Source organism: Eurosta solidaginis, chromosome 2, assembly GCF_040869045.1.
Source record: "Eurosta solidaginis isolate ZX-2024a chromosome 2, ASM4086904v1, whole genome shotgun sequence".
Taxonomy (NCBI): domain Eukaryota; kingdom Metazoa; phylum Arthropoda; class Insecta; order Diptera; family Tephritidae; genus Eurosta; species Eurosta solidaginis.
In genome coordinates, this window is record NC_090320.1 from 132,394,741 (window position 1) to 132,407,582 (window position 12,842).

At 39.7% G+C, this 12,842-nt stretch overlaps 1 pseudogene; it reads right to left on the reverse strand.

Moving 5' to 3' along the window:
• Nucleotides 1-330: 330 nt before the first annotated feature.
• Nucleotides 331-8,134, reverse strand: LOC137241646 (uncharacterized; annotated as a pseudogene).
• Nucleotides 8,135-12,842: the final 4,708 nt, after the last annotated feature.

Consider the following 12,842-nt stretch of genomic DNA (forward strand, 5'->3'; position numbering starts at 1 on the left):
GTACATTTGGCTTTTTGGCCTAAAATGGTGCAGGGTGAGTCAAGTGCCAATTAATCGCGGCCATGGGTGTTGGCATCACTGTTGATTAGTTATTAAAGGCATTTCCTGAATGAGAAATGTCATAATGACAAAATCCATGCGGTTGTACGGTAGCAGAGCGGTAAGTATAGTAATTTATTTGTTATTTCTTATTACTATCATTGTGCAATTTTTTACTCTTTTATTTTCAGGACAAAATTTCTGCATTGCCTGAAGCGACGCCTGCACAATTGCATGCTTTCGACGATGTTTGTGCTTAGGATATCAGGAAATGTATTACGAAAGCATTACTTAAACGCGGTAGCCACAGACAACCGAATCGATTGAAGCCAAAGCGGACCCAAATAATGGTCCTTTATTATAAATCCGTATTGTATGTTTTATGGGTTGTGAGCGTTCATGCAGATGACCCATTTGCAGGAACGCTATGCCAGCAGGCGGTGTATGCACTTCCTGCGCAAAAATACTGCAATGACCACCATATCCACGCAGTGGGGTATCCAAAAATGAAGACGTGCTTGAGGTAGAGGCACTGTTATGAGCTACATGGTGCATAAAGTGATAACTTTCCTACGGCTGCACCAATAACAGTAGGACAAAAGCTTACACAAATCGTTCGACATTCCATCGACTGTAACGTTAAACTATTATTGCCTTACATATTGACCAGCTGATAACCGGGACCATGTACATTTATACGTAGCGTAAGCTTTTTATTAGCAGTATTATTTACTTGCATTGACTTATGTGCGGAATTCCTTAAGCGTGTACTACCCCAAGATAACTCGAGAGCTGTTACTTTTAGGGGTTAGGTTTCCATCTCTATTACTAAATTCGCTACTACTGCAACAACGTGATGCGCTGCGAATAACGCCGCCGGGGTTGCTAGCATTACTATTGCTGCTTTTCCACTTTTGGCCCTACTGGCCTCACTTACCGACGGGGAGGACGACATTCGTTGTAATATAGCGTTAGTTGTCGCAGTCTGAGTTCTGACACACATTTGTGGTGAACAATTTACAAAGCCGCCGTGTATTATTATCATTATCCACGGAATTACTAGCTGTTGGCGATGCAGGTGGACTTTGTAAACCAGCAGACACGCTGCCATATGGGCTGCCGTTAGCTAATAGGGTACGTTCAGCTGTATTATTTTTGGGTGATGTTGCAGATTTGGATACATTTTGGGATATGGCAGCAAAATCATATTCACTTTTCTGGTCATCAAATCGCGTTGAGCTTAACGGCTTTCGCCCTTGTAATGAAGGGCTCGGTGAAGTTGGTGAGCCAAGTTTTAGCTGACTATTACTACTGCTTTTATTAAGTGTTTTGTTTTACCACGATTTGATGTTATCGATTTATTTGGCATATCTAATTTGGCCCTACATGTAGAAGAACTATTACGGTTTGATGCTTTTGGTGATTTAGTTTGATCTTCAATTTCGTTTTCGATTTCCTTCGGTGTGAGTCGTAAACTATGTATGTTCAAAGGACTTATAGGGGAACGTAGTTGTGCTATGCTGTGTTGTAACTCCTTCAAATCACTTGCATTCAAAAACAGCGAATCGGTGAAACTCATGGTTTCAGCTTGAGATTCCCTACCGCGCATTTTTTGCGGATTCCCATTCTTGTTCTCTGATAGCAGTTCCTCGAATATATTTAGACAAATGACTTCTTTATTTGAGAAAGCGACAGTATACAAGAATCATCTTCTTCTTCGTTAGTACCATTGCCAGAGTCCTTACTCTCATGTTTATTCTCTTTTTGACCTTGATAAGTGACAACGCTATGCTGCAGAATACTCGGTGTTTTACTATAGGTTCTATTATCTGTATGAGGTGTAACATCAACGTCGCTTGTTAGCTAACTTATCTTTTTATTGCCTTTAGGTGTACTAACTCCAAGACTGTGTATCCTCCACTAAGGCGATTGGTTTACGCAAGCGTTCCGGACTGAAATGACGAACTGTATTTTGTAAATTTTCAGAACGCTGACTGAAGAATCGTCCCATTGAGAAATTCGGATCACGATCAAATACTGAGCTGTTGGGATTAGATTGTACATCAATCATAATCTTTTACATTTTCGATTTGCGCCGCTGTTGGAGTAGTGGCAAATTCTTGTGCCCAAGCAATTCCATCCATCACCAATTTGGACTGCATATTTTCTGCTGGCTCATATTCATCAGAGTTTACTCCTGCGCAATTCGTTGATCGCCCAGTTATTTCTGAAGGATCAAAAGAAACTTTTGTATTACTCGTAGTCGAACATGTGCTCTTATAATTTAAATTAATGCTTTCATCAGTTTTTAATTCGGATATATTAATGTAGTTCGGTCGATGGTATGGTACATAATCGGTGCGATTTAGATTTGATGTATCTGTTAATCCTGTGCTTCGTTTAGATGGTTTTATTGGTAAGCCTAGTTAAATATTTGCTGATTAATTGAGTCGATGTATTCATATTTGATTTCATTTATAGATTGGCTCTATTGTGATATATTTACACCGATATGGATTTGGAAGAGTGGAGCTGTATTGGGTCCTGCTGTGGGCGCTGTAGTATGGTGTCGATACCCACATTATTGGTAAATATTTAAATAATGATTTAATAAATATTTAATCTATACTAATATAAACCCGAGTTAATACTATGGCAGTGGAAACTATTATTAGGGACAGTGTACCCTCTACATTGGAAAATCTTCCAAATATTTTGCCTTTCTCGTTTCGCGCCATCTTACTTATTTTAAAGTTTACGGCGGTTCCTTTGTTTATGTAACCGAAAAAACACGATAAGGTACCTGGTGGCGATACGGTGCTAGTAATCTCATTTCAAGCGATTGAGTGAATTAAATTAAAATCCCTTGAACCCGGGTCTGTGGAGGATTTCACTCGCCTCGTACAACAGTTATGCCGCATCCCGAGCGTGGTTTAAGATTCTTAACGCTCTAGGATGATTGGCAACTCGGCACTCATAATACGGTACATTCGTTTTCTATACCAGCTATGGTTTGAGAATGCAATAATTTTAAAGCTACCAGGTCTTGTAATAGACCATAGGATTCCAATATGTGTTACGGTTCATTACTTGGGAAGGTTGTGACTTTTCTTTTGCTCGTAAGCGTGACAAATATGGCGACTCAAAATCCATTAAACGTCTTATTAGCACTAATTTATTTTGTTTCATATCACTATCTTGCCTTCGCACTACATATAGACAGAATGTTGCATAAATTGCTGCAACAGTTCATCATGCTGAACAATATATATTGAGAGTTATGTCTTCAGTAGGATTAAAATGTAAGGCGCGATAACCTCCGAAGAGATTTTAGGCCGATCTTCTATCAGTAGGATTAGTTAGGTTTTTTAATATTGCCACCCAAAATCTTACAATAGCTTATAGATTTTTTAAGAGCAAAACAATAACAGTTTACCACTATTTTTGACGTCAACTTCACAAAAGGTTGTATATGTTCACAATGTGGAATCATTGTTTTGGTCTTTCGTGAAGTGGAATACTATTGACAAAATGTTTAATAGGATTCAGCAGATTCTTCTGCCTCATCGTGATTGCGTGATTTTTGATGTCAACTTCACAAAAGGTTGTATATGTTCACGATGTGGAATCATTGTTTTGGTCTTTCGTGAAGTGGAATACTATTAACAAAATGTTTAATAGGATTCAGCAGATTCTTCTGCCTCATCGTGATTGCATGGTAAGATGATGAGCTTTACCAAGGGTCGGGTTATCTGGCCTTTCATTGTCATGACATCGACCACTCTGATGCGATCGTCAGGTCCTGGATGTAATTTGACCACCCGTCCGAGTCTCCATTCGTTTGGAGACAAATTGTCCTCCTTAATTACGACCAAGTCCCCGATTTTTAAGTTCGTTTTGGGAAATCTCCATTTGTTTCTTTTCTGCAGTTCAGAGAGGTATTCCGACTTCCACCTCTGCAGAAGGAGTGATGTAGGGATTTTAACTTTTGCCATCGATTTATGATTGAGGCAGAGTTTTCGCTGGCGTCAGGTTCTGGTGGAGATAAGAGATGTCCTCCTACCAGAAAGTGACCTGGGGTTAGTGGCTCCAGGTCTGATGCATTGTTTGACGCAGGGCTCAATGGTCGGGAGTTGAGGCAGGCTTCGATCCTGCATAGCAAAGTCGCAAATTCCTCAAAGGTGAATTTGCAACTTGAGGCGATTTTTGTGAAGTGGCTTTTAAAACTTTTCACTCCCGCCTCCCACAGTCCCCCCATGTGAGGAGCTGATGCGGGAATGAAGTGCCACGATAAGGATTGATGGGAGTACTTGGATAGGGTGTTATCGCGGGCATTTTGTAGGAATTCCCTCATTTCCGCTTTAAGTGCTCTAGAAGCCCCGACAAAATTCGTGCCATTGTCGGAAAACATCTTACTAGGGCAGCCTCTTCGCGAAACGAACCTCGCAAATGCTGCTAAAAATGACTGGGTGCTGAGGTCGGAGGTGGGTTCCAGGTGAATCGCTTTCGTTGCAAAGCAAACGAACAAGCACACATACCCCTTCGACACTCTACAACCTCGCCCTCGAAAGTTCTTTATATCGAAGGGTCCCGCAAAATCCACTCCTGTGTTTGTGAATGCCCGTGAGTACGTAGTTCTCTCCTTGGGTAAAATTCCCATTAGCTGGGTTTGAACACGTTTTCGGTAAATCGTGCATTCCTTGCAATTGTGGATTGTCGATTTTATCATGTTCTTGACCCGTGGTATCCAATACTGCGTACGGATGAGGCGTAGCATAAGTTGGTTTTCCCCATGGAGTGAGATCCTATGGGTAAACTTTACAATAAGACGCGACAACTGGCAATTATACGGCAAAATGACTGGATGTCGCTCGTTGTACGGGATATCTTCGGAAGCTTCGAGGCGGCCGCCTGCCCTCATAACCCCCCTTTCATCTAAGAATGGGTTCAGTGGTAGTACCTCGCTCTTTGCTCCTATGAGTTTTTTAGATTTTAAAGCTGCATACTCCTCCCCATAATGCCTCTTTTGATAGATAACAATCAGACGTTGGGTCGTTGCTTTTATTTCGCTCGACGAAATTGAGCAAGAATTCGCCTTAAATGAGGCTCTTGTTTTTGGGTTAGTTCTTTGAAAGAATCTCCAGACGTAGGATAGTACTTTCAAAGCTCTCGAGAGGTCAGAAAATCTTGTGAGGATATCAGAGTCTGTATCTACTATTGATGAGTGTACCTGGACCCGCTTTTCTTCTGACGTGGTGGTATATTCTGTTTCTTGGGTAGGCCAATTTGAGCTATCTTCATGAAGCCAAGAAGGGCCCTCCCACCACAGGGCTTTGTTGATAAGATCTTCAGCGGGTATACCTCTACTTGCGAGATCTGCCGGGTTTGATGCCGAGTCGACATGAAGCCAGTTTTCCTTCCCTACTTTGTCAATCATTTTTGTCACCCTATGGGCAACGAAAGTGGACCACGAGCATGGGGGTTTGCGAACCCATGCCAGGACGATTGTCGAATCCGTCCATAGATAGGTTGTAGAAATGTTAAAATTGAGGTTTTTTGCGACTGACTCTACTATTTCTGCTAGCAGAACCGCACCACATAGTTAAAGGCGGGGTAGAGATATAGTCTTGATCGGGGCTACTCGGGTTTTTGCGAAGAGCAGACTTACGAACACATGGTTCTCGATTTGTACCCTCAGGTATATTGCGGCTGCGTATGCTTTCTCGGAAGCGTCGCAAAAGCCATGTAGTTTGCTGCTCGCTACCGGGGAAAACTGTACCCAACGGGGTATACGAATGCTTTCAATATGTCGGTAGCTTTCTAAAAAATCATGCCATCTGTCTAATATCGCGGGAGATACGGCTTCGTCCCAGCCCGTGCCTTCCAGCCAAATACCTTGCATTATGATTTTCGAGGTAATAATGAATGGTCCTAGCCAACCTAGTGGATCAAATAATTTTGCTATAGCAGACAATATTGTTCTCTTTGTGAACACGACTTGGTTGTCTATGGGTTTCGTAGAAAAATAGAAATAGTCAGAGTGGGCATTCCACCTGATCCCTAAGGCTTTAACCATGCTAGCATCCTCAAAGTTTAAAAAGTTTTCATTTAATAAGTGCGATCTTGGAATACCTTCCAATAGTTGATCGCAATTTGAAGTCCACTTCCTGAGGGAGAAGCCGGCTGATTGTAATGCCGCTTGGATTTCGTCCCGTGCCTTCGTGGCGGTGGCAATGGTGTGTCCGCCCGCTAAAACGTCGTCGACATACATAAACTGTCGTAGGATGTCCGATGCGATGGGATAGGTTTCCTCTACGTCCTCTGCTAGTTGAAGAAGGGTCCTTATGGCCAGGTAGGGCGCGCAGTTTACTCCGAAGGTCACCGTCTTCAATTCGTATATGCTGATGGGTTCGCTGGTGGATGACCTGAAGACGATGCGTTGATAACTGGTGTCCCTGGGCTCTAGCAATATCTGCCGGTACATCTTTTCAATGTCACTGTTGAATACGTATCGGAACAATCTCCAACGGAGTATGAGAATTGTTAGATCACTCTGAAGGACTGGGCCTGAATGAAGGACATCATTTAAACTTATTCCATTAGCAGTGGGACAGGAGGCGTTAAAAACAACTCTCACTTTAGTGGTGGTGCTTTCTTCCTTAATTACTGCGTGATGGGGTAAAAAATAGGTATCGCATGTATCTGCCGGAACATGCTCTTCTACTCGTGCCATATGAGCTAACGTTTCGTATTCGGATACGACACGGTTATATTCCGTCTGCAATTCGGGATTTTTCGCTAACCGGGTTTCGTTCCTGAAAAATTGTGAGCACGCGCTCTTAAGCGACGGTCCTAATGATATACCCTTTTGAAAGTCCTGCTTAAAAGCCAAGGACACGATATATTTGCCATCCTCATTTCTTTTGGTGGTTTTTTGATACAACTCCTCGCAGTAATTTTCGTCTTTGGTATAAATATGGTTTCTGGGAATGTCTTCCAGCTCCCAAGATGACGCTATTTGTTTATCCAGCGATACCTCATTAAAGAACGACACACACCTGCCGGCTGGGCTGGCCGTTTCCGTTTGGCCAGTTAATATCCAGCCAAATACTGTTTCCTGCGCAAGGAGGGTGCCTAAAACATTTTTTCGTATACCGCCTAGCATTATCTGTGCGTAAATATCCCCACCCAGAATAAGATCTACTTGTTCATTTACAAAGAACCTCCGATCTGCTAGCACCAAGTCCGGGAAAACTTGGTGTGTCATGGGGTCAATTTGACAGGTTGGCAGATTGCCGGTGAGCTGGGCCAAAACCAATGCTGTAGTGTGTATGCGTACATTCGGGTTTATTGATGACCGCAACTGAATGAAACATGCCTCTTTCACTTGGGCTGACACGGTGTTGTTTATCCCTGACACTTGTGCATTTAGCTTCCGACTATGTAGATTTATTCTTCTTTTAAGTCGCTCCGAAATGAACGAGCACTCTGATCCGGAGTCTATTAGGGCGCGGGCCGAAAAGTTTTCGTTGTTATAAAAGATACTGACTTGCGCAGTACCTAATAGAACCCCCTTGCTTGTATTCGCGAAACAGGAATTGAAGTTGGTTGCTTGTTTATTTGCCGTGGCAAACTGACGTTGGGCCTGAGCCTGTGCCGAAGTAGATGGTCTTTGATCTAACTGTGTTTGTTGGGTTGTGGTTGGTCTTGCACTCGTGCCCGCATTTTGTTGAATATGCAGGAGTGTATGATGCCTTAGATGGCAAATGCTACAATTAAAGGAGCACGTACATTTGGAAACTGTGTGTTTCGCTGAGAGGCAATTCAGACACCCCCTACTGTCTTTTATAAACGCTACTCTGTCTACGACAGAGAGCCGTTGGAAGCTTTGGCATTGTGACAGCTTGTGGTTATTTTTTTTACAGCATCTGCAAGTGTTTCTAGCTACATTTGCTTGGTAAGCGCCTACTTTCTTTTGAGACGAATCATTATTATGTTTAGGTGGTGGTTGTTTGGGAGCTTTGGGATTTTTGCTACCTGTTAATCCTGAGACTGTTTCCAAGGTCTGGAACCTATTCGATAAAAATTTATCCATATCTTCCCATTTCGATATTTCAGTTTTATTCTCTATGGTCTGTTCCCATAAAGCTAGCGTACTTTCGGGTAGTTTGGTGGAGCATAGATATGTGAATATCGCATCCCAATTGCCTATCTCAATTTGATGAGCTTTTAGAGCTGAGATGCAGTTATTTATTTCCCGCTGAAGTGTTTTAATCGCGGTGCCACACTCACTTTCTACGCTTTCAAGATTGAATAATATTTTTAATTGGGTATTGACGAGAATTCGTTTATTCTCATATCTTTCCCCTAAATTCTTCCACGCTGTGTCAAACCGTTCGTTTGTAAGTGGGCATTTTTTCACTATATCCCTTGCCTCACCCTGCGTTTTTTGGTTGAGGTGAAATAACTTCTCAACTGGGGTGAGGCGCTTATTCCGTATGTATATTGCCGTGAACATGTCACGGAACGTTGGCCAGGAGAGGTAGTCACCTTTGAAAACATCCATATCGCACGGAGGTAGTCGCATGCTGTGTTCTGGATCAGGTGTCCCTTCTCCCTCCTTATCGCGTTTAGTTAGATTTGCTATTAATTCAGCCATGGTTGAACTGCCGCGTACATATGCGGCATACGTCGCCTGGTATTTCGGCCTGGCCTGCGCTAACACCTTTTCTCTGCCGTTTCAGAGTATAAGAGATCCTCATAAGCTAACTTTGCCTTTCTTCAATTATTCTTTAACTCTTCTTGGTGAATGGCTAGAGTATATTTTGTGTGTTCAGCTTGAGGTCTGTCGTTGAATTCAGCCTCAAACTGTGCCACCTCATCAGCTGCTTTAATGAATTTCTCCATATCGTTTGATATTTAACAGAGAAGAACTATTATGCAGGGCCTAATTAGCAAATTCGAGTTTGATGCTCAGAAGCAAAGGGAAGGGTTTCAATAACCTAACACCACCACTCAAAAACAAATTTTCACGCAAAAGAAAAATTTCGGAATCACCTCTTTATGATCTTTTAAAATTTATTATAACCAAATATATGTATATATATGCAATAAAGTGTTATTTTCAGCTCTTCGCCACTGAATACCAGATTTTATGAAAAATAATTATATACGTGTGATAATATAATATAACTTTAACAACAAATAACTTTTAAATTATAAGTTTGCGCACTTTGAAATATATATATTTGTGCTCGGGAGAACTCCCTCTTTCATTGATACCAAGTTTTACCCCCAAGTTTTACCCCGAAATCGGGGGTGCTATTCTAAAATTTTCCCCTCGATGCTTCTTTCCAAGTACTGATGTGAGGACCCCAAAACCGTGGGTTTTGTACCCTCACAACGCATACATACATATACATTTTTCTTAACATGCATTTTGTAATATAATATTTGAATTTATAACTTTGAATCTATTATTTATATATTTCTATGAAGTACCCGAAATGTACATATATATTAATAAACTATACGCCAAAATATATATATATTACCGTATATTGAATTGATAATTAATGAATTGAAGTAGAAGTTAGACTTGTGCGCTTTTGCACGCAAGCAAAATATTTACATTTCCGCCCACATAAATTTTTAATATAAGGTCACCCTAATGTACACCTAACATTTGGAGAGGATGTGGATACGCACAAAGCATAAAAATGCATCGGTCAGCCAACCATTTGTACACGCGCAATCCAATGCACCCAACTACAAATACAACATACATAATAATTTGAGTGAACGGAGATCAGCAGCAAGTCGCCAAAAATAAGCGCCGCTACTAATTGGAATTTTGCTGTACATACTTGCGCACTAGCATACAAACACCAACGCACGCCGTACAAGAGAATGCAAAAGCATTGAGCAAAGCAAACGCAACGTTTGAATCAGGTGACAAGAAACAAATGCACAAACACACCATAGTCAAAGCGAAGGCTGGAAAACACGGCATGCGTGCAAATGCAAATACATTGTATTCAACGAGGAGTATTATGGTGCATGGAAATTTATGGAATGAAATATTCACCGGAATAACTGTTTACTGTATTGTTAATGTTTGCGTCCGTTGTCTATCGATATACGAAGTATTCACAAAATTTGATGGTCTGTAATTGTTCTATTTAATTCACTAGTTTGTATCCATTTTTATACCTAAGCTTTAGATATACTACATAAAATTATAATCCTGTAAATGTGCATAATAAATACAACCCTGTAAAATGCAACTATGTAAACAGGGAGAAAGAAACTAATAAAATTTGGCTTGGCTAGACAGTCTTCAACCGACAATTGAATCGTGCAGTTCACATTTTTATTGTACAGTCCACAAACTTTAATAGTTCACTATTGCATATGAACATAAAATTTTGACCATCGAGCCGAACTTTCGGTCGAAAATTGAGCAAAATCAGTGCCAATTATTGTACAACAATTGAGTGCAGTGAATTTACAAACATATTCAAAGCATTGAATGTAATTTGCAAGAAAATGTGCAGAAAATACATTGTTTAAGCAAGATTGAACTTGCATATGAATAATATATTGAGTGCATAAAAATGCATGTACATATGTACAGTCCTATCTAAGTGATTTAATATACATATCTACATATTGGTGGTAAATACATATAAATATAAAAAAATAAATGTAAGGCGCGATAACCTCCGAAGAGATCTAAGGCCGGGCTTCTCTTCCAATTTGCGTCGTACTCCTCTTGATTTTCCATACAATTTGGCCGGACGGGACCTACATGTTTTATGCCGACTCCGAACGGCATCTGCAAGGCAGATGAGTTTTCACTGAGAGCTTCTCATTACAGAAATACACAAGGAGCGCTTGCCAAACACTGCCGAGGGGCGACCCCGCTTAGAAAAATTTTCTTCTAATTTAAAACCTTATTTCTAAAATTTTGATGTTGCTTTGCCCGGGGTGCGAACCCAGGGCATACGGTGTGGTAGGCGGAGCACGCTACCATCACACCACGGTGGCCGTATAAAATATATATAAGTTGAAATAAAAAAGCCAATTTGCGTCAGAAACAGCGTTGAAGCGAAATTAAACGTGCATAAACAGAAAGGTGTTCGTACAATCGTACATGACACATACATACATATATAGATAGCAGCGAGCATATATGTTATACAGGGACATAGGTGCATACACATAAAGCGAAAGGAGATAAGGCATAAATATTTGACTTGCCTCGAAAAGTTTGAAATACTAACTGCAGCGGTGCATATAATTCAATAAGTTGTTGCTCTAAATAAATGCCTGATCGTCACTTAAAGAGGAAGCAGCATCAATGAACAAGTCGCAACATGCCAGCAGATCACCCCAGCAATGAACGGATGGTACATACACAAAGGGTCGTCTTAGCATACAGAGGCTGGTTAAGTTATAACATTAATGTATGTAAGCATACAATAAGTAATTCTGGGGTTTAATTTAAATGTCATCGCATGAGTAATTTAAAATATTGTACCAAAAAGAAAAAAATACATATTTAACAGTCGTATTCAGAACTTAACATAAATAGATTCGATATATAACAGTTGCTAGAGTTAAGATTCGATGTAAACATTTCAAATCAAAGACGTAATGTACGTTTAGCTATAAAGCATTCAGAGAAACGATATTTTGAGACAGAAGCATAATATAAATCAGAGCCGGCCAAAAGTTGCACATTGTGCAATTTGAGTTCGTATTTTCACACAGACACTAACGATGTGCGATTACGATCGTTTGCTTTCGCTTGTCACTCACTAAAATCAACAGTGAATGCAAAAGGAAAAGTCCATGCTACTTTTTGGCCACATAATAAAAACAATATGCTGCAATGTTAAAGTGACTTTTAATACGTTTAAGTTAGTATTATTAAGTTCTTTGAACATACATATTAATATTGACAATTTAAATATTAATAATTAATTAATTAATAATAAATATTGAAAATTAAATATAAGTAACTTTTATACGTTCTACTTAGTTTTATTAATTTTTATAATTTTTTTTTTTATTGAATAACTTTATGTTTTGAAAATATATATTTCTATCTTTACATTTACTTTGTTTTATAGTTCTTTCTTAATGAAAAAGTGATTTTTTTAAGTAAATTTTGCATTGAAGGAACATCATATTTTCTTTTATAAAAAAGTTTTATCTGGCTAGCTCGACCTCCACGTTCTTAGTTATATGAATATAAGTAAATATTGTTGGGATTTTCTTGAAATCAAATAACCAGAGTCCTTTTTAATTTCGAACGTCACAGTCCACGTTTTCTTTTAGCAAACTGAGGGGAGTTGTCACTCAATTTTTACACACACTTATGAAATTGTTTTTGTATTGGTGTGGCCAGCTCTGATATAAATCAGGCATGCTTAACCAACGAACCGATATCTTTTCGTTACGATAATTACTGTTAATAAACGAAACGAAATGACTTTGTTTCGTTTATTAACGTTGATTATCGTAACGAAATGATATCGGTTCTGGTTAAGCATGCCTGTTTGGGACATCAGTACATTTCAATTTAGAATCGCAACATGAATGTACATATGTTTATAGGTAACTGAACCATTTTTTTTTTGGCAAACACTATATAGGAATCTGTGGCATAAGAGTGACAAAGTGTAGTATAGCGTATATGAAATCATACGACAATAAATGTAATCAATAATAAGTCAAGTACGAAAAGGGACAAAAATTTAAATAAACAAAAAGGCTACTAGTTATCTATAGACAAT